Here is a 25,147-nt window from a genome sequence, read left to right as displayed (position 1 = left end):
TGTCTCAAACAAAAAGTGGAAGGTGCTTAGACTGTCCTCTGTCCTGTACACATGTGTGCGTCCACAGACATACACATACAAACACATGAACAAGTACACACGTACACACACACACACACATAAGGAAAATGAAATAAAACGTCATTCCTTGAGACACTGATCTTCCTGGTCAACATTTCTTCGGTGCTCACCCTAGAGAGTCTTCCTATTTCAATCCACTTACCTGTCAGCCTGACTCTAAGTAGCCACTGCATACTCCTGGGGGCAAGGGCTGGGGGAGCTGACATTAGGGTTTGAGTGTAAAATGTGCTCCCTGTAGACGCGTGTGTTTAAACACTTGAGACTGAGGGGAAAGGTGGGACATTTTGGGGTAAGGCCTGGCTAGAGGAAGTGGGTTGCTGGGAACCAGGTCCTGTGAATTCTAGCCCTCCTTGGGTTCTGCCCCACACCATTCCGACCTCATGACCCACAAAGATGTAAGGAGAGCCAGCCCCACTGTGCTGCTCAATAGACTCTGCCCTGTTTCCTCCAGCAAGGTGGCTGCTTTCCTTCCAAACCAGGAGCCAAATATGAGCCCTTCCTCCCTACAGTTCCTTCTGCCGAGTGTTAGTCATGCGTGCAGGGGAGCAGCTCTCTGGGGAGGTTCCACAGTGAACTTATTTGATGCTAGGGGTGGTGGCATCTCAGCCTTGTGCCCTCTGACTGTGCAGCCTTGGCCTTGGTCACATGAGATGCTGAGATGGGCATGGAGGGCGGCTTTCATTCCCAGCCTTCCTTCCCAAACCCCTAGCATCTTAGTCCATGGCTGAGAACCTTCCTGAGTGGCCTGGACAGGGGAATCTGGTTTCGTCAGAGGCCAGCACAACCTTGGAAACCAGAGCCCAGGGGTCTCTGCTCGAAGCCAGCAGGTGCTCCTTCTTTGAGACGCCAAATTGTGTCATAAAACCTTGACTTCAGAAAGGTATGAACTGGAATTTATTTCTCATGCCAATAACATTTTAATATTTTCCCAATGGTTCCTAAAAATATCCCTCCATTTCACCTTAAATGTCTCCAAGCTCTTTTGAAACCTGTAGTGATTGATACGGGTTTTTAAGTCAGTTTATGGCTGTCCGTGTCACATTTTGTCCTGATTTCCAGTCTTGTCTGGCACCGTTGATTGGTAAGTCATTTGATTTTGTCTTTTATTGAGGGCCTTTGAATTTATCAAAACGTTGAAATGATTCATCAATCACAATAAAAGACTTCAAAGGGATTCAGGTTAAACTTTAGAACTGAAACGCACACCGAGCAGCCAGCTTCTTGCATTTCAGCGGCAGGGCAATGAGCCTAGTGGGGAATTTTGCTAAAAAGACCTAATGAGTATGTAAGTCACATTCAACAATCATCTGCCGTCCATATGTTTTCATTCATGTGTGTGGTGTGTGCGCGCGCGTGTGCGTGCGTGTGCGTGCATTTTACCCGACATCCATTTATTATGCAGCCAGATATGTTTTAGGCCATTCATTTCCAGCAATCTATTCCCTGAGCCTCAGAGGTCACTGTAAAAGAAAAATAAGATAAATTCCTGGGGGGGGGGCACGGAACAAATCTTGAAAAACCAGTTGATTCCAGTTTTGTCTGTACCCGCTGCAGCAGGGGCGTACAGCCTAAGTCCTTGAGGTCCTCGTGAAATGAACATTTCAGAAGGATGTGTCAAATCAGGTTGTATGTGTTTATGTTTCCAAAGTAACTGTGTTAGTATTATTTTTTTTTAAAATATCGTGCACTCAAAATGTTCATCTGGATTTTAGGAAAAAACTAATAGGCATAGAGGGAGGAGAAAGACGATGATCTAGTCCAAACAAAAGAACCCACTTCTGAAATGTACAAACGGAAAATGCATCTTTTCCTGGTGACAGCGGATTAAACATGTGGCCACTAAACAAAAGCACCGAGAAATACACACATCAACACATCCCTAAAAATATTTGGAAGAAAATGGATGCTTAAGTGTCCCCAAAGCTGTACCGGCTGTGACAAACTGGCGAGTCTGGTGGATGGAGCAAGCAGACCGCAGATCAAAAGCTACCTGTGGGGTCTGGAGCTTCTCGGTGAAGAACATAAAGGCTGAGTAAGACGTCAACACAAGTGTGAGGATCCTGGCCAGAACAGCCCGGCTCTCAGGCAGCCGGGGGACTGGAAGGGACCAGGCCTATGGCAAGAATGCTGAGCTGGCAAATTGGGATCAGATTGTTGAGGGCTCCAAACATAACACTCCCAGGGAGGACACATCCCTGCTGAGAATAAATGCTTTAGGAGGTCTTGGAAGAAAACGTATCTCGTAAACGAGTCTCGCCAAGATCGGGTTATAGCCTGTTCTAAGCTGCTCAGTACTGTGTGTGTGCCAGCTTCGGTCTTTCTGTTACGCCATATTGTGTGTGGCAGCTTCGTTCAGTCTTTCTGCTACTCCATATTGTGTGTGGCAGCTTCGTTCAGTCTTTCTGCTACTCCATATTGTGTGTGTCAGCTTCGTTCAGTCTTTCTGCTACTCCATATTGTGTGTGCCAGTTCCGAGTTCTCTCCACCTTATTTTTTGAGGCAGGGTTCCTCACTGAACCTGGAGCTTGCTGATAAGGCTAAGCTGGCTGGCCAGACAGTCCCAGGGACCCATGAACTTCCATCTTCAAAGCCTTGAGATTATAAGGGGTTCCAAGCACCAGGCCTGAGTTTTTATGTGGGTTTGGGGGTTTAACTCAAGCATTCATGCCTGCTAAGCAATCACTTCCCAGACTGAGCCATCTCTCCAGTCCACCTGAAACCTTTCCTAAGACAAAAGCAGGGAAATGGGACCAGAGTGAGATCTTGCCGGCAGGATTCATCCACAGAGGCTGTGTGGCTCTGCCTGAACGAGGCGTGGAGCTCTCGTTCTGAGACTTCCGTGAACAGAGGGTTGCTCAGCACTTCACAGACACCCAAGGATGTAGCCGTTCCCCTGGGTTCTATCAGCAGGACTGCTCTGAAAGATCTGTGTCCCCAAAGCTCAACAATCTTCAGGTCCTCAGTTTCTAGACAGTAACTCCACAGGCTGGCTGGTCCCTCTGTGAAAGAAGAAGCCAGTGGTCCAGAGATGCCACAGCCATGCCTGCTCGGAATGGAGAGAGGAAGGCCAGGCAAAGATTAGCCCTTAATTGGCTTGTTCACAGCTTCCCACCCGAGTCTTCTCTCTTTCCATCCCCCACCTCCCGGCCCCCTCCCCTCTCTGGCACCTGCCCCCAGGGAGGTTGTGTCCTTCTTTCTTTTCTTGTGTCGGATTTCAGGCTGACACGTGGTAATTGATTCCGCTGCTGGTTAGACGGCTGTTAAGTGCGAGAGATGAAGTTTCAATGAAAACAAATAGCACTTCTCGGGCCTGGCCCTTCAGAGAGGAGCTTCTGCTGCGGTTGAGGCTGGGGGTGTGCAGTTCAAACCTGTGTGAGCCGGTTGTGTCTATGTCTGCACGTCCCCTCGCTCACCTTCAGCAGCTCCCAAAGCACGATGACAGCTAGGTTGTCTCGGTGTCACTTCTGGCTCGAAGACAGTCCAGCGGCAGGTGGAGGCTCTGATTCAAACCTGTGCTCCTGTTCGAGAGGAAGAGGTGGTGACGTGTGCTCTAAGCTCCCAGGGTGGAGTCCTCCTAGAAAAGGCTTCCATTTAGGAAAGAAACACGGACTTCTGGGAGACAGAAAGGCCTGAGTGACGGCAGTCCCTGTCCACCACTGGCCAGTAGGGGCATTAGCACTGACCTTGGTCCATATGAAGTTTAAAGCTCCCCCAGTAGCCCTTTGGGTTATAATCATGGCTACCTCCTGCATTTCCTAGACCGTCCTTTAGGGCTGAAGGATGCTGGGATGCGAATGTCTGGGGATGATTCTCCAAGATAAGGTTGCCTGCAGGAGCCTCTTTGCCCAAGATAATAACTCTCCTGTGACGAATGACACAGGTTGATTGGCAGGTCAGGCACAGGACAGCCTGAGCCTCTAGCCCCGGCTCAGTGAGACACTGAAGGTGACACCAGCTCCCCGGGGTATGGCAAATCACCTTCTAGCAACTTCTTTGGCCCTTGCTGCTGAATTCTTTCCTGAACCACAGAAATGTACCTCAAACACCCAGAGATCTAAGTCCCCATAGAGTCCACCTTCTGGGAAAAGGAATAGGATCTGGGAGTTAAACCACCATAGATATCTCAGGTACTGGAGGGGCCCCATCACACAGCCCTCCCCATCACACAGCCCTCCCCATCACACAGCCCTCCCCATCACACAGCCCTCCCCCATCACACAGCCCTCCCCATCACACAGCCCTCCCCCATCACACAGCCCTCCCCATCACACAGCCCTCCCCATCACACAGCCCTCCCCATCACACAGCCCTCCCCATCACACAGCCCTCCCCATCACACAGCCCTCCCCATCACACAGCCCTCCCCCAGTGCGACAATGGTGGTCTATCAGGGACACAGGTCCCTGCTCTACAGCAGCTGTTTGAGGGAAACCATATAAAGAATGACAACATGAATGGTATGCCTGGGAGTTGCGGAGGGCAACTCGTATCTGGGAGAGAAACAGAGAAGGCCGGAGGCCATGAATCAAATGCTGTGTGCCAAGTCCAGAGGCCTCCTGGTGGCCATGGGGAAGGGGTGTGTATGGAGCCCGCTGCTGTGGTTTGAAGGCATCCCCGAAAGCTCCTGTTCTAACCTATTCCTTCAGGCAGCATTAGGAGGTTGACTGGCTGAAGGTGTTTGTCCTAAGCCTCTGCCTTCATGGGTGCACTAACGTCATCCCCATGGGGATGGTCACTAAGGAAGTAGGTTTGCGATGAAAGTGGGCTCAGCCATCTCTTCTCACTCAAGTTCACACTCTCTTCCCCTTTAAGGTAATGCAGCGCAAAGACCTCATCAGATGGAAGCCCCTGGTCTTAGACATCCCAACCTCTAGGAATATGAAAATATCTGTGCTTTATAAACTACGCGATCTACGGTGTCCTGCGACAGGAGCGCAGAAGAGACTAAGACAGTGGGAAAGAATGCTGGGTGACATCATCGGGGCTAACACACTGCGGGGCCATAATGAAATAACATAAACTAAGTGATTTAGTCGTCTCACGGTCCTGGAGGCTGCAAGCCTGAGGCCATATGCACTGGCCAGGGTTGTCTGCTAAGTAGAGCAGACATAGAGAGGTGTGTGGGAGGAGATCAGCTCCAAAGACTGGGTGTCATGATGTGGGGGAGGGGCTGCACAAGACAGCAAACTTGAGACCCAAAAAAGCAGGTGGCATAATTCAGGCCAAGGATGGAGGGCTGAGGACCACATGACGTGGGGCTGGAGGTCAAGACGCAGATCTAATGTCCAAGGGAAGCAGAATATGGTAGATGGCCCCCATGAGAAATATGGGAGGAATTTTCATCTGTCTGACCCTCAGTGGACTGGATGGTGCCTGCGGAAATTGCTGTGGGCTATCCTCTGCTACCCTCCTACAGACACAGTTGGAAAGGTTTTCAAGCTGCATGGTCATTAATCCAATGAAATGGGCACAAAACTAACCATCTCATCAGACGTCAGTAGGGCTGGGTTCCCTTAAAACCTATCTCCTTGACTTCCTGGTGACAATTTTCCCAGTCACATGCTCTCTCTCTCTCTCTCTCTCTCTCTCTCTCTCTCTCTCTCTCTCTCTGTGTGTGTGTGTGTGTGTGTGTGTGTGTGTGTGTGTGTGTGTGCTGGTCTCTTCTAAAGACAATTGTCATACCAGATAAGAGTCCATCCTTAAGGTCTCCCTTGAAGATGATTACCTCTTTAAAGGCACTGTTTGTAAATACGAGTCACATTTTGAGTGTGCTTAGTCCAATTTCCAGACCTAAGTAAGTATGCAAACTCAAAATGACGGGCGCTGACCTTAGAAACCTGATATATTCTCTTTGCTCACATGCCATGGCCTCCTTGGTCATCACTCACACCCAAGACCAGGCCTGGCGCCTGCTGGGTCCACCAGTTAAATACCCACCTGTTTCCCCAAGTGCCTAATGTTTCGCGGCAATGCACATATTTGATAGTGGCAAACACCCACACTGGGTTTTCCGGTGTGTCCACTAAGACCCATCAGTGAGGGGGCTGAGGGAAGGTTTCTCAGAGGACTTCTAGCCCAGCCCATAGAAATATCCCATCCTGGTGTGGGGGAAGGGAGTGGATCCGGATCGTAAAACTTAGTTTAAGTCCTAGAGCTGAGGCTGCAGACATGTTGTCCCTATTGAATTACTTCTTGATTAATCAACCACTCCCAGTGGAAAGCAGATGGGTCCTGGGGGACTGTGCTCTGTCCACCCCAAACTGAGACAGGTCTGTCCCAGCTGCTGTGAAGCCTCCTAGAGCTAAATCATCACTAAGTCGCAGGCTCAGGTACACGCACGCATGCAGCCTTTGATCTGGAAAGTGAGTTCTTTTCATCTCTGCCAGAACACAAGGGTCCGGAACCATCTATATCTGCCCAGAAGAGACAACGGTATTCCCTTACAGTGTTAAGCCAGGGCTGGGTCAGCACTTCCCACTCTGTCATAACACAGACTGAGGAGACAGGGCCCAGCTGGACCACTGGAGAATGTCAGCCTGGTGCAAACATGTGAGCCAGGCCTGATGTTAGAAGTCACACTCCTGCAGTTAAGGAGAGAGAGGTAAAGTCACGGGAATTTGAGCACCTGATCTGAGGGCATTCCAGGGCACCCTAGCCAAAAAAAAGAACAAATTCTTATCTCTCACCCCTCCCAAACTGAGAATGTACCACACCTAGCCAACTCCTTTGGGGTCTGAGAGACATTAACGTCCCAGGAGGGAACACTTTTCATACCCTACATCCAACAACACAAAGGAGACAGAAGATTGGTTCTATCAAACATCCAGGCTGCAGGCAAGAGGCTCTAACAGCTTGGCCTCCTCAACCAGCAGCCTTCATGATAGGAAAAGAATCGCAGTGAAGCCAAACCAAGAACTGTGGAGCCTAGCGGGGGTCTGCATGAGGATTACCACAACCAAGAAGCAATTCTGTGCCGCAGCATCGGAGAGCAGAGAACGAGGGGTCCTGGCCTTACTCGGGAACGCCGCAGGCGATTTCCTAAGCACCTATATTCACACACACACCAACAGAGACAGCGCTTCCTTTCTCTCTAAAATAAATAGGTAGTAGAGAAACACGGTAAGTAGCTGGCAGGTAGAGGATTATAGAAACTGAAAGGCTGTGACAAAGAGCTATATAGTGTGAAAAGGAAAGACCCTCCCCCCCCCCAGCGTGCTGGTGGGCCTGAAAGACACAGAACAGCTAACTGCGGTCACTGAGGAACCAGTCATGCGTGAAGCAGCTTCCATCCAAGGCACACAGTTGGGCAGCCCCAGCAGCATCCACTGTCTGATGGAGGATACAGCAGCTTAGGTTTGCTTGTGACTGTGACTAAATGCCAGAAAGGTATAAAGAGTGGAGTCCGGGAAGTCTCCAGATCAACAGTCAACAGGTGGTTTGTCCCCTGAGCACCCAGTCCCTGAGTGCACACCACAAGTGCAGAAATGGGAGCACCGTGTGCAGAGTTCAGAATCTTCTTGTAAGGATCCTTGAGCCAGGGGGCTGGAGAGAAGGCTCAGAGGTCTGAGATCTCTGGTTGCTCTTCTAGAGGTCCTGAGTTCAATTCCCAGTAACTAACTACATGGTGGTTCACAACCATCTCTAGTGAGGTCTGATGCCTTCTCCTGTCATGTAGGTATACATGCAGACAGAATACATACATATTACATAATCATATATACATAATAAATAAATAATAAGTCATTTTTTAAAAAAGAAAGAAAAAAGATCTTTGGACGTTCTGGTAACGTGGTTCCTAGAACTAGCATCTAGGAGATCCGGGACGCTGAAACAAATAACAAAACAGTAAACCCAAACACACATGACACTGTGTTCGAACACAGCTACTCACTCTCACACCCATCCCGCTAGACTGTAGCATATTATTTATCTTGTTTTATGGCTGTGAAGATTGAAGCTAAGCAATTTACTCAAAGCTATGGAACAACCAACAAAGAGGCAGTGCTCACACTTGACCAACCCTAGAGCCATAGTCCAAAAAATAAATTTTTCTTAAGTAGTTAAGGAAAGACACAGGAGCTGAGAAATCTTTAACCCTAGAGGCACGTGCAGCTCACAGGCCCAGTCCCTGAGTATTTGGTTTGCCAAATACTTTTGCGATGTCCGAGCCATTTGCAGTAGCGCGCGGGCACCACCTAGTGGCCACATTGAATTGCTGCCGCAGTAACCTCTGGAATGGCTCAGGATCTGCTCAGTAGACTATACCAAAACCTAGCAGAGGCAAGGTTCTAGGTCCAGAGGAGAAATTCCCTCACTTTCAGAAGATGGTTTTAAAATAGAGTATAATGGAAATATAAATGATACAACCAGTACAGGTGATGAGAATGATAACATTAATAAGTGAAGACAATAGTAAAAAGAAAGGCTTATGCAAATCTTTGAAGTGTGTGTGCTTCTAGCAAACTTAGTGCAGCTACACACTAAAAACATGTCCTGACTAACCACTCTTTCCCCGTCTGAGCCTTTAAGACGGCATCTGCTATCACTGCTGTCCTAGACCGCTGGGCCCCCGGCTGGTGGAACGGTAAGCTATAAAGAGTGGATTCCGGAGAGTTAGAACCCTGTCTGTGAGGCTCGGTTCCCTCTGAGATCCATGAGCCCGGGTGGTATGATTGACAGGTGAGTGATCCATGCTCATGGATGGAAAAAGGGCGTAACTAGACCCTGGGGTGTTCCGTTCACACAAATCCCTGGAATGGGTCAAATGAGTTTTAAATACACCTACTATGTATACGGCTATAAACATACACCATACAGTATATATTATACCACACACACACACATATATATATACATATACCACAACATATATATATATAACAACATATATATACACACATATGCATACACACACACATCCTCCTATGGACCATCAGGTTGGGAATAGGGTCACAAATGCCTGGAGCATCAGCTTAACTGGATCTCGGGAGTCTGATAATGGATAAGGAATGAATTGTTTCTTTCTTTTCCGGCAGTGCTGGGGATTGAACCTAGGCTCTCGAGCTTATTAGGCGAGAGCTCTACTGCTGGCCTATAGGCCCCATCTCTGCTTTGTGGACTCTGAGCCTGTTCTCTTGTAATGAAGGCCTAGGTGACCTGGCATCTGCTGGGAATCACTGAGCTGCCAAGTGCGTCTGTTGAGAGGTTGTCAGAAGCCATCTCTGAATCTGCAGACTGAGTGCGGAGGGCTTGACCTTGTGGATAGACATCATCTAGTCACCTGGATCCCAAATGGAGCAAACAGGTGGAGGAAGCACAGTGCAGGCTAGCTTCTGCCCCGGGGTGTCAGTTTCTCCAGTCTTTGAACCCCAGGACTTGCACCAGTGACCCCAAAGTTCTAGGACTCTCAGCCTCAGACTGACAATTACACCATCAGCTGCCTGGGCTCCCAGACTTCTGGATTCACATGTGCCACACAGCTCTGAGTCCCTGCTTCTCTGTTCCACACTATGGCACCTCCCAGCCTCCCTAACTGAGTGAGCCAGTTATCCTAGAATTTTCTCTCTCTCTCTCTCTCTCTCTCTCTCTCTCTCTCTCTCTCTCTGTCTCTGTCTCTCCCTCTCTCCTTTCTCTTTCTTCGAAGTAGAGATGGATGATGGGAGGGAGATAGATAGATAGATAGATAGATAGATAGATAGATAGACAGACAGACAGATGATACATACATAGGTAACAGAAAAGGGGGGCATGGGGAGAGGGTGAGAAATAACAATAACTATGGCTCCTAACATCTCCATCCCCTGCGCAGACCTTGGCTAAAACACCTATTTAAGGAGGAATTTTCTCAGCATCATTTAGGGAGCACAGGTTGTTCTGGTCTTTCCTTCACACGGGGCTGACAGAGAGATGGGAGAAAACAGGCAACGTCTGCCTGGGCTGCTGGGAGTTTAGAGGGAGCAGATCTTCACCAGTGAAGAGACCCATGAAGCAGCTAAGAGGGAGCAGATCTTCACCAGTGAAGGGACCTATGAAGCAGCTAAGAGGGAGCAGATCTTCACCAGTGAAGGGACCCATGAAGCAGCTAAGGGGGAGCAGATCTTCACCAGTGAAGGGACCCCTGAAGCAGCTAGAAAACAAACCAGTCAGACTGAAAGTTGTTGCTGAGCAAAGCAGGCTCCAGCCATGCGTGGAGAAGGTCTGACCCCCTGGGATGCTTCCAGCCTGGGATCCCTGGCATGAGAAACCCAGCTCAGGAGCGTCCAGGGCCTCATCTGTGGACCTTTCTCTCCACTATCCAAAGGAAAGTGCAGATGGCCACCAACACACGTCCCAGACACACACCCAGCTCGTGGAAACCACACACAAGCACGGAAGAGACGCTTTACCTGTGCTACAATCTGGAGTGAGCAAGACCCGTGGAAAATTGCCTCAGGGACAGCGCTCAGGATCTGCTACATCCAAGGGGGAATTGAGTTTCTCAAAAATAAGACCATTCTGTTTACAAACACACTGTTTTTGCCAAAGAGAATTCTTTATTTTAGGTGCTTTGGGAAAACTGCAGAGCCCTCAAGTTTAGGGCCAAAGACGCCCAAATGTTGCAATCCTAAACCTTTGGCCGTGACAAAAACATGTTTGCAAGTGGAAAGTTTTCAGCGTGGGGCTTCTCGTGCTGTTTTGTCTGGGTGTGTGTTTGCTTGCTTGGTGCCAAAGGATTTCCTCCAAGACTTCCCAGAACTGGGGAGCTGGGGTCAGCACTCTTTGCTGTGTTGGCCCCAAGCCACTTGTGCCCCTCTTCAAACACCCTGAGCAATTTGGGAACGGAACAAAAAGTCAGCTGGGGAAACCATCATTCCCCTACCTTCAAATCATTGTTTGCTTGCTTTTTAAAGCAGGGTTTCTCTGTATGGCCCTGGCTGCCCCTGAACTCCCTCTGTAGACCAAGCTAGCCTCAAACTCAGAGATTCACCTGCCTCTGCCTCCCAAGTCCTGGTATTAAGGTTGTATGCCACCAGTACCACCACAGCTCAAATCATTTCTTAATGTTTTGTGTGTGTGTCTTTATGTTTGGACATGTATGGACATGTACATAGAGGCCAGAGGTCAACTTTGAGTGTCCTTCTTCAGGAAATGCCCAATTTGTTTTTTGAGACAAGCTCTCTCATTTTATCAGGAACTGGTCACCATGGTGAGGCTGGCTGGCCAGAGAACCCCAGGGATCTGTCCGGCTCCCTGCCCAGCGCTGGGATTACAGACACATAATACCACATGTGCGTCTTTCTTACCATAGGTTCTGGAGACCAAGATCCAGCTCCTCAGAGCTTCATAACAAACACCTTCCTGGTTGAGCCATCTCCCCATGCCTGCCAGGGACAGCAGGACTTTACGGTTGATGTGTGGTTCCTTCCCTTTCCTCCTTCCTCGGCTACATGGTACACACAAGTAATGGTTCACTATATCTACAACTGCCTCTGGCCTGTCAAAACTAGGCACCGTGGAAGACCTAGGCCCACAGATTGCTCTCCATGAGGCTCAGGGACAATGGTGGTGGATGCTAGGGTCCAGATTCAAGTTCCCCTGCCTTCAGAAAGAGTATCTCATCCTCTGAGCCATCTCCTCCAGCCCTCCCCTTAAATCCTATTGGACAAATTTGGCCAAATCCATGGATCTGCCATTCTACCAAGAGTTCTGCCTGGTTATTGGCCAATCAGTGTTTATTTGAAATACAAGAGACAGGGTACAGACCATTGCCCCACAACACACTTACCCCATTTTTTAAAACAAGAACTTTGACTTGAAACGTCCTTGTTTAGCTTTCTTCCTGACCATTATCCATAACAACTTGTACCCAACACTCTAAACTAAGGCAAACATCCATAATCCATTTTTTGGGGAATGTGGGCATAGTTTTCCAAGCTACTTCCTGCTGATTTGGGATGCTAATAATCTTATGGGGACCGAAAGAAAATTTAGAATTATGATCAAGTCCTGACTGGAGTATCCTGTGAGGCTGGATCATCTCAGGCAGCAGTCTTGAATCTGTTCTAGATGTAGAACTCAGACATCTGGGCCATTCCTCCTACCAGAGATTTCTCAAGGGGTCTTCCCTGCTCAAACCTGATTTTTCTTAATGCAGAATGAATTCACAGTCCCCCATTTCCTGTGGAAACAAAAGCAAAACCTCTTCTCCAAAGTGACTTAAATTTTAAAATCAAAACATTTTCAATACACACACAACACACACACACACACACACACACACACACACACATATGTTTGATTAATCCAGCACATTTATAATCAAATGTCTTTTAGCAGCTTTTGCTCTTTCCTCAATCCATCAAACAATTTAAAGACAACACAATAACATACAGTATCCAGACTCTCTGTGTATGTTTTATCTTTACATGGCTTTATTTTAACCTCTATTTCTTTTATTTTTATTTTTTGGCTTTTTGAGACAGGGTTTCTCTGTGTATCTTTGGCTGTCCTGGAACTCACTCTGTAGACCAGGTTGTCTTTGAACTCACAGAGATCCACCTGCCTCTGCCTCCCAAGTGTTGGGATTAAAGGTGTTAGCATCAACTGACGAGAAAGTGAAAACCTGGCCCCTCCCACTACCCACATGACCCTTCTCCTCCCCACCCTCTCCACACACTAAAACCCCATCTCCTAGAGCCCAACATAAGGGGGCTTCTCTAGAGCCTCACCCACACGCACTGTCACCAGTACGGTGACCTGTCTCATCCTAACGTCATCATGCAGTGCACTTTCTTGTGACTGTTGGACTGCATAGCTTCTTTGGAGGCCCCAGGATGGCAGATGAGGTGTGCCTTACCCCTGAGGTTTGGCTGCCATCTGTCTCCGTGCTTGGCACACTTGAGAGTGCTCTACAAACAACTGTGTTAAACAGAAGCCTGAAGTCAGCGTCCACGATGGCACATCTCCCCCGAGGGCCACCGTGACCTGCAGCGTCTGCCTGGTCAAGTTGCTGGGCTTCCAACAGACAAAATTAATACTTCTGGTGTTTCCGAGAACCTCGCCAGGGCTTCTGCTGAACAAATTACCACAAACTAGGTGATGTAACAGAGTTCTACCCTTCCACTATTCCGAAGCTCGGAAGCCAAGGTGCCAGCAGGTTTTGTTCCTTCTGAAAACCCAGAGGAAGGACTCTGTCCCATGCCACTCCCCTAGATTCTGGTGGGCACTGGCAAGCTGTGGCATGCCTTGGCTTGTAGCAGCATCATTCCATTCCCGGTCTACATCTTTACATCGGTGACTCTTCATGCAGCTACCTCAAATTTCCTTCCCTTTTCCCTTGAGGACGCAAGTCAACAGATTTAAGTTCCACACCAAATCCACCATGACCTCAACCTCAGACCCTATGTCTGTTTAAAGTCACATTCTTAGTACATCAGTCTACTTCCTGCTGCTGTGACAAGACACCCATATACACAGCTCAGGAGGAAAGATGCCTCTGGGCTCTTGGTCTCAGGGAGTTCGGTCATGGTCACTTGGCAGTGTTGTTAGGACTGAGGTGGGTGAGCTGAGCAATTCACCTCAGGGCTGCCAGGAGGCAAAGAGCATGGGAGAAAGGACTGGATGAACCATACCCTTCAAGGGCTCCTCAAGGACCTTCTCCTAGCAAGGCTCCATTTCCTGATGCTTCCACCACCTTCAATTGCCCACCAAGTTGTTAAGCCATTGCGGATTAACCCATGGATGGCATCTAAGGTTTCTTTATCCAATCATTCCCTAATGGCCTCATCTAGAAATGCTGCTGTATATGGGAGCAAGCATCAGAGGGACACTTTAGACCCGTCACAGTCCTCAGACATAGAGAATGACAGACTTTGCCATGTTTGCTGGAATAGAGATAATTCTACACCCACTACCATCCTATTAGGTATTTAAGCCAGGCCATTGATTTCATGGAAAACACCCACCACTGGAATGTCCCCTTCCTGGTTCTTACTTTAAATGACCCTTGGCTCTGCATTGTGCTTTATCCAAGGCTGAAAGGTTTTTAAGTTTGTCTTTATTTCATTTCTTAAAATACCAGCAGTGAGTCAGTCACGAGAATTCAGGTCCCATTCTCAAACCCACTCTGTGCTACACAGGGGCATTTATTTTGGCTTCCACTACTGGCTCGCAGCCTAGCAGTCCCCAGAGGTTCCATCTCAATGGCACACACAGCTTCCAGCCCACCCTTCATTTCCAGTGCCTCAGCCTCCTCTCGAAGTGGCAGCTGCCACCGGACCTGATAATCTGCATTCAAACCTGAGAACCCAGGAGGTAGCAGGACAGAACCAGTTCCTGGAAGCTGCCCTCTGACCTCCACAAGCAACCCCATACACACAAAGTTCTCCCACAAAGACTAAAGTCCCTTGGAAGAAACCAGTGGGAGACCTCTGTGTGTTCTGAGCCCTGCTTAAGAACCAGATCAGTCACAAGGAGACCAGACACCCTGTGGCTGTGGTATCACGGGGTACTGTGATCTAAATGTGTCCCCCCGTAGGGAAACATGTTCCTCCAAGTTCTCCAGCAAGTTGCACGGAGTATTTGATGAATGGGCTGATGCGCTCATTTTTCTTCCTTGAGGAATGGGGACTGCAGCTTCTCGGCTGGCAAAGCACCCCTCTGGAAGCCAACTCCTCCGAGACCCAACTCCACCAGGAACCAAGTTCAAGCTGCGTGCGGCTCTTACGTTATGTCTATTTTAAAAGTTGACTTTGGCAGGGACATTGACCACTCACACAATATATCTACTCCACAGAAAGATAAGGAGGAAGGGGGAAGTCAAACACTGGGCTTTTCTTTAAATTCTCACTTGGAAGCAAATACCTTGGCTTCCAAGGAGGAATATGAAACCTGCCTCCCTCGTGATGATCTCACTGGAACATACTATAAGGAAAAGACTGAAACTATAAATTATTTGTTTTTAAAGACTCTATGTGCGCACATGCCTCCGGCTGGGCTGAAGAGTTGTAGAGAGTTTGAGTCTCCGGGTCAGGTTCTCTGTGCAGCGTTGTTTTTCCAGAAGCGTGGGCCTGTGTCCAAACAATGAAGTAAATCAGATAATCTCCTAGCGCCGCTGTGAAGACATACTCGGGGCTGTCAGGGGCTGCACTTCACACAGAGAAGCTGAAACAACCAAATCATCCAGAATGCATCAGATCTGCTGCCGGACACTTAAGTAATCAAGAACAGGCTGGAAAGATGGTTCAGCAGGGACGGGGATTCCCATCAGGGCTGCTGATCTGAGTTCAGCTCCTGTACCCAGAATCCACGTGGCAGAAGGGAAGAACCAATTCCTGCGAGTTGTCCTCTGACCTACACACACACACACACACACACACACACACACACCATGTAGCTGTGCACACACACAGCCCTTTCATCATATGCCTTTGAACAAAACAGCAAAAGCTTTACAAAAATTTGTGAAGCAAACCTGATATTGAGATTCGACTGTAAATGTTCGTGAGTCTTGGCCTTTGACAGCCAACCCATCTTTCCAGCCCCAGCTGGGGTTGGAATAAATCTTTAAAGGCGTGATATGAGGTTTTCCATAATGAAAAGTCAAGTAATTGGGCCACCAAGAAAGAAAGGAAGAAGGAAAGAACAAAGAAAAGCCATAGGTGCAATGGAGCCATTTTTAGAGAGAGAGAAAAAAAAGTGGAAAAAGAAAACTCAGAGGGAGAAGGTCTGAACTAAGCATGAAGTGGCTCAGATTTGAAGGGGGATGCCCTGGCTGTGTTTTCTCCGTCAGATGTTTGGAAGTGCCCTGCATTTTTCTAACTATTCCTGGTGTTAATGGCAAAAAGGGGCTCAGATGCTACAAGGACAAACCTCAGCCCTTTCTTCTGCATATTCTTAATTCCATCTGCTCCTTCCAGCTGCAATGTGAAGCTGGTCTGTGAAGTAAGATGTTCACTGGACTGCACTAAGATACCCGTCTCTGAAGTTAAGATATTCGCTGGGCGGCACTGGGATTCCAGACTGTGAAGTAAGTGCTTGCTGGGCTGCCCCTGGAATTACTTCTGCAAAACTTATTGAGAACCACAAGCCTGGGAACACACTCCAAACAGGAAGTTGGGACAAAGGAGGTGGGGTGGGCTTAGCATATTTTCAGTTTGTTTCTCTTACAACCTATGTGAGAACCCAGACACCCATGAACTCCAGGAGAAATCTCCAGGTAGCTGCACTCCAAGGAGCTTGGCCAGGTCAGGGCCAGGCCCACAGCCTGTGGTGAGCTTGTCCCTAGAGGGAAAGGTGGTGACAGCTGGGGCTGGTGACATGGTGTGGTCAGCGGGAGGACATGCTCTGGGGTCACCGGAGATGCAAACTGAGAGCAGGCTGAGAGGGCCGATGCCAGCTCCTACCCTGGGTCCCTGCTCCAGGCATCCATCTGCCGCTGTCCCCTCAGCGCCCAGTCACACAGGCAGTCACATCCCCCTTCTACATGAGTGCTAGGCCCAAGCCAGGTCCTCACGATCACACAGGAAGTGTTTTACTCATGAGCCTCTCCCCAGCCTGGAAGTGGTTTCTCTGTAATAGAATTTTGTTTTTCTTTCTTTACATGAAGCTTTCTTAGATTCTGATGTTTCCGTGGAGGTCATGTGATAGCAGGGAGGGAGACCTGGCCACCAAAGCCAACCTCGTGGCTCAGGATAAACCCACAACCCACAACATTCTCAAGCTTTTCAGGGACCAGTCTTCATCTTCACCTTAACTCAAAATGGCCAAAGTCCTTCCCTCACCCAGAACCCACACTGGCAAAAAGAAATAAAATAAAATACTAAACTCTCTCTTCTACTGCCACAAGCAATTCCTGCAATTTCTTAGAAAGAAATATCACATTGAACATGAAGAGGGGATTATGGCAAGGCTGCAAAGACAAGACTTGAAAATGTCTAATGGTGAATTCTGGAGTATCCACCCAAATAGGATGTTACAAGCATCGCAGAAGTGAACGGCTCTGAGGGCATGAATTTGGGAGACAGGCTTTAAAGAGCTAAACCAGTTTCTTTTTTAATGTCAAAATGAAGTATAAAAAGATAAAGCAACAACTTTCTTATCAAAGTTGAGCACGGCAACCCAACAGGAAGAAAAGACTCCCAAGAGCTGGCACAAGAGTCAGAGATGCATTGCATCTCAGAGTCGGCAGTTCCATAAACACGCCGCACTGATAGCTGTGACAGCAGGGGACCTGGGGCACACCCTCTGCTTGCTGCCCCAGTCTCTGTGAGCTCATGCGCACTTTGCTTAGCTAATTCAGAGGGTCTTGTTCTTATATCCTCAATCCCCTCTGGGTCTTACAATCTTCCTGCCTCCTTTTCTGCCAGACTACCTGAGCTCTGAGTGGGAGAGAGTTGATGGAGACTTTCATGTAGACTCTCCCTCCACACATCTCTAGATCTGCTGCCGAAGGAAGCCTCTCTGAGGACTGGATAAGGTGCTGATCTATAAGTATAGACGAGTATCATTAGGACTCATTTGATTGTTTGCTTGCTTGCTTTTTGTTTTTTGCTGTTTTGGCCAGTTGGATTTGGTTTTTACCCTAGGCCTTTGGGCTATCTTGTCTCTGACTTTTGGTTACCCAAGCAGTGTTGGGTATGAATCATGACTTGTAAGTTTGGGAAACAGGGTTTAAGGGGTTAAGTCAATTTCTATAATGCCCTAACTTCTCAGAGCTGTAACCAAATACTATGATAAATAGGGAGCTAGGCATTGTGGCTCATGCCTGTCATCCTGGAACTTTGGAGGTTGAGACAGAAGAATCACTGCATGGGCTATGCTGTGTAGTCATATCTCAAACACACACACACTTATACAGAATCATACACACAAGTATGCATACACATAGACACACATGTATACAGGTGTCCACACCCAAGAGACATTCACAGAGGTGTAGTTTAAGAAATGCATGTTCACGGGAACTGCTAGTATAGGGGTTGGAGGAGACATTCTTTACATAGGACCTAGCCACAGTGGACTGATGCTATAGAAGCAGTCCTGAAAATGGTGTGTGTGACATGTATCCGAGCTCAGAACACCCCCCAGATGAGCCTCTCCTTGGGAAAGAGAGGAGTACGAGAAAAGAGTGTGTTTGCCTGGGAAAACAGACTCCAGTGTAAGAAGGAATTCCCAAGCTGTGTTTGAAGAGCACCAGATGGCTGTTGGGAAGGTGTTCTGGGGATGGCCAGAAGACCTCGGAGGAGTGAGCAAAGTGGGCAGGATAGTGAAGGAGTGCTCCACCCCCGTGGGATGTGTGGGAACCAGGAACTCAATTTCTAGGCAAAGGTTCAGAAGCAAGTACTTGAGGGACATCACCAAGTCAGGCTTTAATTGTTAGAGGCACTGTGCCCTGTCCACTAACAAGGAGGAAGGGGTTCCAACACGCAGGACTGGGAAACAAGCACTCGATAGACCTGCTATAATGTGGACACACTTCCTTGCCTGTCTGTGGAACTTGGCTACAGCCATTCATGGTTTCCTTGGCCCCAATGGCCAAGATAAAAGAGAACCAAAAAGACAAAAGAAACCCACTTGGGTATCTCAAACTTGGTCATACTGACAGTAGGTGGTGAGAATTCAGCTAAAATGTTGGAATTACTCACTTTTCCAGCATTAGCATAACTCCTCTTGCTGGGATGAAATATGGCATCCTCTGGTGTAAAGGGGGAAAAGCCTGACCTGTCATAAAAGATGGAGTAATATGCCTGGTAACCTTGGTGGTTTGTTGAATTGCCTTCCTATCTATCAGAGGGCAAGCTTCCAATGTCGTTCCTTCCCACAGAATTCGCTCCACTCCCTCCTTCTGACTGACCCTTTAATAAGAAAATTAATCAGGTAACATGAGTCAATTAATCAGAATACATAGCGGTTTTCATAAACCCAACTGCCAATGCATTAATTTATGGCATGTGTTTCAAAAATTGGAAGAATGGCTAAAACCTAAGTATAGACTGTTTCATGATATATGGTGTTCGTAAGTAAAGTGCTGAATGATTCATTCGGTTGGGAGGTGAGAATTGAGGGCCTGCTAGGAGCCGGTCAGGATTCTAGTCATGGGCGGTCACAGACAACAAGGGCATGCCTCCACCATTTGTTGATGAGGGACTTGTGGACAGACTGGGCAATGCACAAGACAGGAGCCACATGTCAACACAGGTGTAGGGAACCATGCCCTGAATGAGTGGAGTCCTCAGTTAAGGTGTGTTGTTGACGTGGGGACAAGCCATGACGAGAAGCAAGGCCCCAGACCCATGGAAAATTGGCAAAGCCTTTCCTTATTTGGGTCAAGGTCAGATTGGCAAAGCCTTCTTCCTTGGGTCCAGATGCAAGAATTTACAAATGATTGATCAGTCTGGACAAAATCCTACAGCTGTGGCTTCCTCTTCCCTGATGTCCACAGCCTGAGACAGCTTGCCCACAGAGACCGCAGACCTACACTAGCTGCCCTCCCCTGTGCTATACATAGTGCTATACATCCGAAACACTCCAACGTTCCGGATGCCGCTTTAGCCTTTGCGGCTGGATCACCTGACCCCAGCTTTTCTGTGTGTGTGTGTGTCTGTGTGTCTATCCTTCTTCACTCCCTCATTGCCCTAGTGAGGGTTCCAGGGCCAAGCCTCATGGAACGTGGCACCCGGGTTTCAGTCAGAAGTGGTGCAGCTGAGGAGTGTGCACTTCTGCCCACTGAGGAACAAGCAGGAACAAAATGCGATCTGCGCAGCAGACTGGGAAGTGAGGAATTCCGGAGTTCCTGACGGTGTGGTGCAGAGCTAGGCAGGAGGCAGACTGTAGTCACGTGGTGAAATGATCACTGTACTTGTTCATTTTCCATCATGACAAAATGCCCGAAGCTAAGCACTGCATAACAAAGACGGGTTTACTTAGCGCGCAGTTTCCAAGGCTGTAAGTTCTAACCGCAGGCACGCGCTGGAGATGGCGCAGCGTGGCTCAGGTACACAAAACAGGAAGATATCAGTCAGAAAGCCAGAGATAAGGGAGGGGCCACATGTGTCCCTTTATAAAGACCATCTTGCATAAACCAATCAGGGTCCATAAGAGCTATATTAATCCCTTTAGAACGCAGTATTCAATGGTCCATTATGCACTGAGCTCAACCTCATAAAGGTGCCGATCAATTTCCCAGCAAACGCACACTCAGGACCAGAAATCCAACACCTGGATCCTTGAGGAACAGACTACACCCAGACCAAACCCGTCTCTCTTTGTAGTCTATCAATAGCAGAAAGGCAGAGAGCCCAGTAACCGGCGTCTACTAGGTTCAGTTATCTATGAAGCTAGATGGCTGCCCTTGAGATTCCCTAGAGAGTTGCTGGCATGGAGTCTCCAATGAAGGCTGGAGAAGCTGGATTCTCATGTTAGTGGAGGACCACAGTCACATGAAGACAGACTCCAGGTTCTCAGAAAGAAGGGAAGGCAGGCACAATCATGCTAAACTCCCTTTCCCTGTCTGGGCTTTCCATTACAAGGTACTGCCTGCCCTCCACACTGAAAGTGGGTCCTCACTCTCCCATCAATCTTTTCTGGAAATACCCTTAGAGATACTCACAGAAGTGTATCTCCCAGGTGATTCAAAGTCCAGTTAAACTGATGATCAAGATCAGCCACCACAAGGAGGGCCTGGCGTGAGGCAGTGACACCTGGGAAAGGTAGCATAAGTAGAGGAAGGGTCCCCTTAATAGCATGAGTCAGCAAGGGTTTTATCATGAGCAGAACAGAAATGCAAAGAGCAGGGTGGGAACTGTATGGAAGCTCAGAAAGGAAGAGGAGATCCAAGTGTCAGGGAGTAATTGAGAGCTCTGTTCAAACAGGAAGATGTGTTGGGCCATTCTTCATCCACAGTGCGGATTCTCTACAGGCTGCTGCAAACCAGGCCTGGAACTAAGGAAATTAATATGAGTCGGTGTAAGGCATTTGGAAGCCATTCCCACATTGTGATGGAAAACAAGAGTAGTCATGCAATTGAGTTCCCAGAAGGGTCAGGTAGAGGAGGAAGAGGCTAGCAAGGAGAGGAAGAACAGTTCATGGGCATCATGGAGAGGCTAAGGCTATTCAAGAGAAAGCAGTTTGTGCACTAAAATCACCAGAATTAAAAAAAAAAACCTCAGTAAGACATGTAGGGGGACCTACATGGGAAAGTGGCTTTCTAGTTGGGGAAGTCTTAGCCCCGGGGACCCAGGAACCATCACCAGTGAGCTACTTGGCCCTTCAGGGAGCTTCTAGGAGCTTGAGACCTTCATAGTCCCCTCCAACTCTCAGCTGGAAGGTAGGGTGGTTGAAGCAGATTGCCCACGAAAGCTCTTCATTGGTGGGCTTAATATGGAAACAAATGAGAAAGCCCTTGAAGCAGAATTTGGCAAGTATGGATGAATAGTAGAAGTACTTTTGATGAAAGACTGTGAAACCAACAAATCAAAAGGATTTGCTTTTGTCACCTTCGAAAGCCCAGCAGATGCTAAAGATGCAGCTAGAGATATGAATGGAAAGTCCTTGGATGGAAAAGCCATCAAGGTGGAGCAAGCTACCAAACCATCATTTGAAAGTGGCAGACATGGACCACCTCCACTCCAAGAAGCAGAGGCCCTCCCAGAGGTCTTCGAGGAGGAGGAAGTAGAGAAACTAGGAGACACCCTTCTTGTGGAAAATACATAGATGATGGTGGCTATTCCATGAACTTTAACATGAGTTCTTCCAGGGGACCACTTCCAGTAAAAAGAGGACCACCACCTCGAAGCAGGGGACCCCCTCGATGCCTTCAGGACCAGTTGGAAGCAGCAGTGGAATGGGAGGAAGAGCCCAGTATCACATGGAAGAGATTCCTATGGAGGCCTTCCATGAAGGGAACCCCTGCTGTCTCCTAGAGATATTTATTTGTCCCCAAGAGATAATGGATATTCTACAAAAGACAACTACTCAAGCAGAGATTACCCAAACTCCTGTGACACCAGAGATTATGCACCACCCCCAAGAGATTACAATTACTGTAATTATAATCATTCCAGTTCACGTGACGACTACCCACCAAGAGGCTATGGTGATAGAGATGGATACAGTCAGGATTGTGACTATTCAGATCCAAGTGGAGGTTCCCACAGAGATTCATGTGAGAGTTACGGTAATTCACGCAGTGTACCCCCTAAACGAGGGCCACCACCATCTTATGGAGGAAGCAGTCACTATGATGATTACAGCAGCTCACGTGATGGATATGGTGGAAGTTGAGACAGTTACTCAAGCAGCAGAAGTGATCTCTACTCAAGTGGCTGTGATCATATTGGCAGACAAAAACGGGGCTCCCCCTTCTATGAAAAGGGGGTACCCTCCTCAGCATGATTCTTACAGCAGTTCAAGCCATGGAGCACCAAAAGGAGGTGGCCATTGAGGAAGTCGAGCTGATAGAGGGGGAGGCAGAAGCAGATAATAGGAACAAACAATACTTCAGATCAAATTCTCCAAAAAAAAAAAAAACAACAACAACAACAACAAAAAACACAAAAGATGGAAAGTCTTCCGTCGGAACCACCAAGGACTACTAAGAAGAGTTGTGTTACCTTTTTAAATTTTTCTGTTTTAAGTTCCCCTTCATCATTTCTGTGTTCTTGTGAGGATAAAAGTAAAACACAATTAATTTTGATATCATAACTTGCTTTCAACAAGCAAATGTTAAATGTGTAAGACTTGACTTGTACTAGTATTGTAATTTTCCAAGTAAAAGTATCCCTAAAGGCAAAAAATATCCTCAATAATGTGTAATCAACACCAGTAGATGGAACAGGGAAGAAGCTGGAATGAGCAAATGTTTGCTATTTCAACTCCAATAAACTCATCATATGGCAAGGAACATCTATGTCTTAGTTTGATTTTCTCTTGCTAGGACAAAACACCCTGAAAAAGGCAACCCCAAGGGAGAAGGGATCCATCAGCTCACAATTTTAGGTGACAGTCCTTCATTGTGGGGAATGCAAACTATCAGAATCCAAAGCAGCTCCTCACACTCTATCCACAGCTAAGAGCAGAGCACATGGACTGGCCCACGCATGCTAATGCTCAGCTCACTTTCTTCATGCTCATACAGTCCAGGATCACCTATGTAGGAAATGATACCACCCATAGTGGGCAGGTACTCCAGAGAACAAAGATAATCTTCACAGATGCATGCACTGCCCAACCTAATCTAAGCCTTTCCCAGGAAATTCTACATCGCGTTAAGTTGGCAATTAAAATTAATCTATAAGATAAAGATTACCAAATGATAAAATATAAAAGTCAATGACTCTCAAACTACCATGTGTATAAATTTCAAGTAGAAATTCATGGCCCACTCTTGGAAGTTTTGACACCATGAGAGAGCCCAGGATTTGCGTGTCTAACCAGCATCAAATATTTTCAGAAGCACAGTCAGTCCAAAAATCTGCTCTTGAAAATACTGTGCAAGTGTCTCACCTTAAGTCAAAATAGGGAACAATTTTAGAAAAGTTATTTTAAAATGAAAGTATTTTCCCAGGGCTCCCCCTCTACAAGTTTTCTTTCCACTTAAGAAAAAAGTGCAAAAACCACCAAAGGCTTCATGTATGACTGGATTCCTCCCCGTGTGACTTGAACCTCATAGCATGCAGGGTCCTCAAAATAAGATCAACGGTTCTTGCAAGCATGAGGGTAGTGGGGCATTTAAGAAAGAAAATACGTCTGTGATTCCCTGCTTCCACCCCTCCTGCCCACTGAATCAGATTCCCAGACACAATGAAAAGAATCCCCAAACCTATCAGGCTCCTCGGCAGATCTGCTGTTTCATCCAGGCATGGAAGCACCTGAAAAGCTCCCCTCTAATCCAACATCAATTCCTCAATAGCCCCGAATCCGATGAACATCTGCTGGAGGAATTTGTGCTGGGGCTGCCAAGAAAAGACCCCATAATCCTCCCCACCAAAGAGGAAGTTTAATATTCCTAGATGTCAGCAGAGCCTGAAGTAGAGACTTGTTCCAACTGTGAGTTTTCAAAGTAAATATTATGACAATGATGTACCGCTGTAGCCGCCTGGTTAATCAGGCAGCTGAAGCACTCGGGTGGATCAGAGGGCCCCTAATGTAAGCATGGAGATCTGTAATTGTCACTATCAACCCCAACAGCCCCCTTCGAATCAGTCAGCAAGGATTTGCCACTGTTGTTATGACAACAAGAGGAGCCAAGGAAGACTTAGTCCTCAGCTTCGAAACTGGAAAATTCAGTAAGCCTGTGTTTAGGTCTGTGCCAAACAGCAGGCCGTCTGGCTGATGGAACTTATTAACGGATGATACTCCAAAAGAGTAACAAAGAGCCGGTAGTCATTGTCACTCAAAAGTCTCATAGCCCCGAGGTAACAGTGACCAAGTCTTGCAAGTGAGCAGGGTTACACCCACTTCTAACCTTTTCCCCTCTTCTACTGTGGCAGTTTCTGCCCCAGGTGAGCAATGGATGAATGTCAAGAAGAGGGTTGCAAGGACCAAAGCTTCAGGGTTTCTTCTTTGGCTTTTTTATTTTATTTATTTTTGTGAGTTTATTTTTATTACCAAAGTAATGGATTTCATAGCACCGTTTTCATGCACACTTTGTATGACAGTTGGCATTCATTTTTGCTTTGATAGAATCTAGAATCACCTGGGTGGCAGGCCTTTAGGAGATTATCTTGATGGCATTGGCTGAGGTGGGAAGACCCAACCACTGTGGGTGGCACCATTCCCTTGGCTGAGATCCTAAACTATACAAACAGAAAAGGGAGCTGAGAAGAAGCATGTGTTTGTACCATTCTGCTTGCTGATAGAGATGTGATGGACCCACCTGCTTCAGGCTCCTACCGCCCTGATGGGCTATGTCTTGATGCCATGCATAAACAATTATTTGTAGTTTCAAATCCATGCTTGTTGCTACACTACTCACAAATGTGAAAGAAATAGACTCAGACTAGATGTTGAGGACAGATGGATAGATACTGGAACTGTGGTACATATACACAATGGGTATTATTCAATCATAGAGAAAAACAAAATTGAC

At 47.5% G+C, this 25,147-nt stretch overlaps 1 pseudogene; it reads left to right on the top strand.

Annotated features, from left to right (window-relative positions):
• The window catches only part of LOC121461726, a 45,599-nt pseudogene extending 23,098 nt beyond the window's left edge, over nt 1–22,501 (top strand).
• The last annotated feature ends 2,646 nt before the right edge of the window (nt 22,502–25,147 follow it).

This window comes from Microtus oregoni, unplaced genomic scaffold, assembly GCF_018167655.1.
Source record: "Microtus oregoni isolate MIOR12 unplaced genomic scaffold, Mior012 000023F_ref0000262, whole genome shotgun sequence".
In the NCBI taxonomy this organism is placed as follows: Eukaryota; Metazoa; Chordata; class Mammalia; order Rodentia; family Cricetidae; genus Microtus; species Microtus oregoni.
Note: the sequence above shows the minus strand (reverse complement) of the source record. Positions and strands in the feature narration are given on the sequence as shown.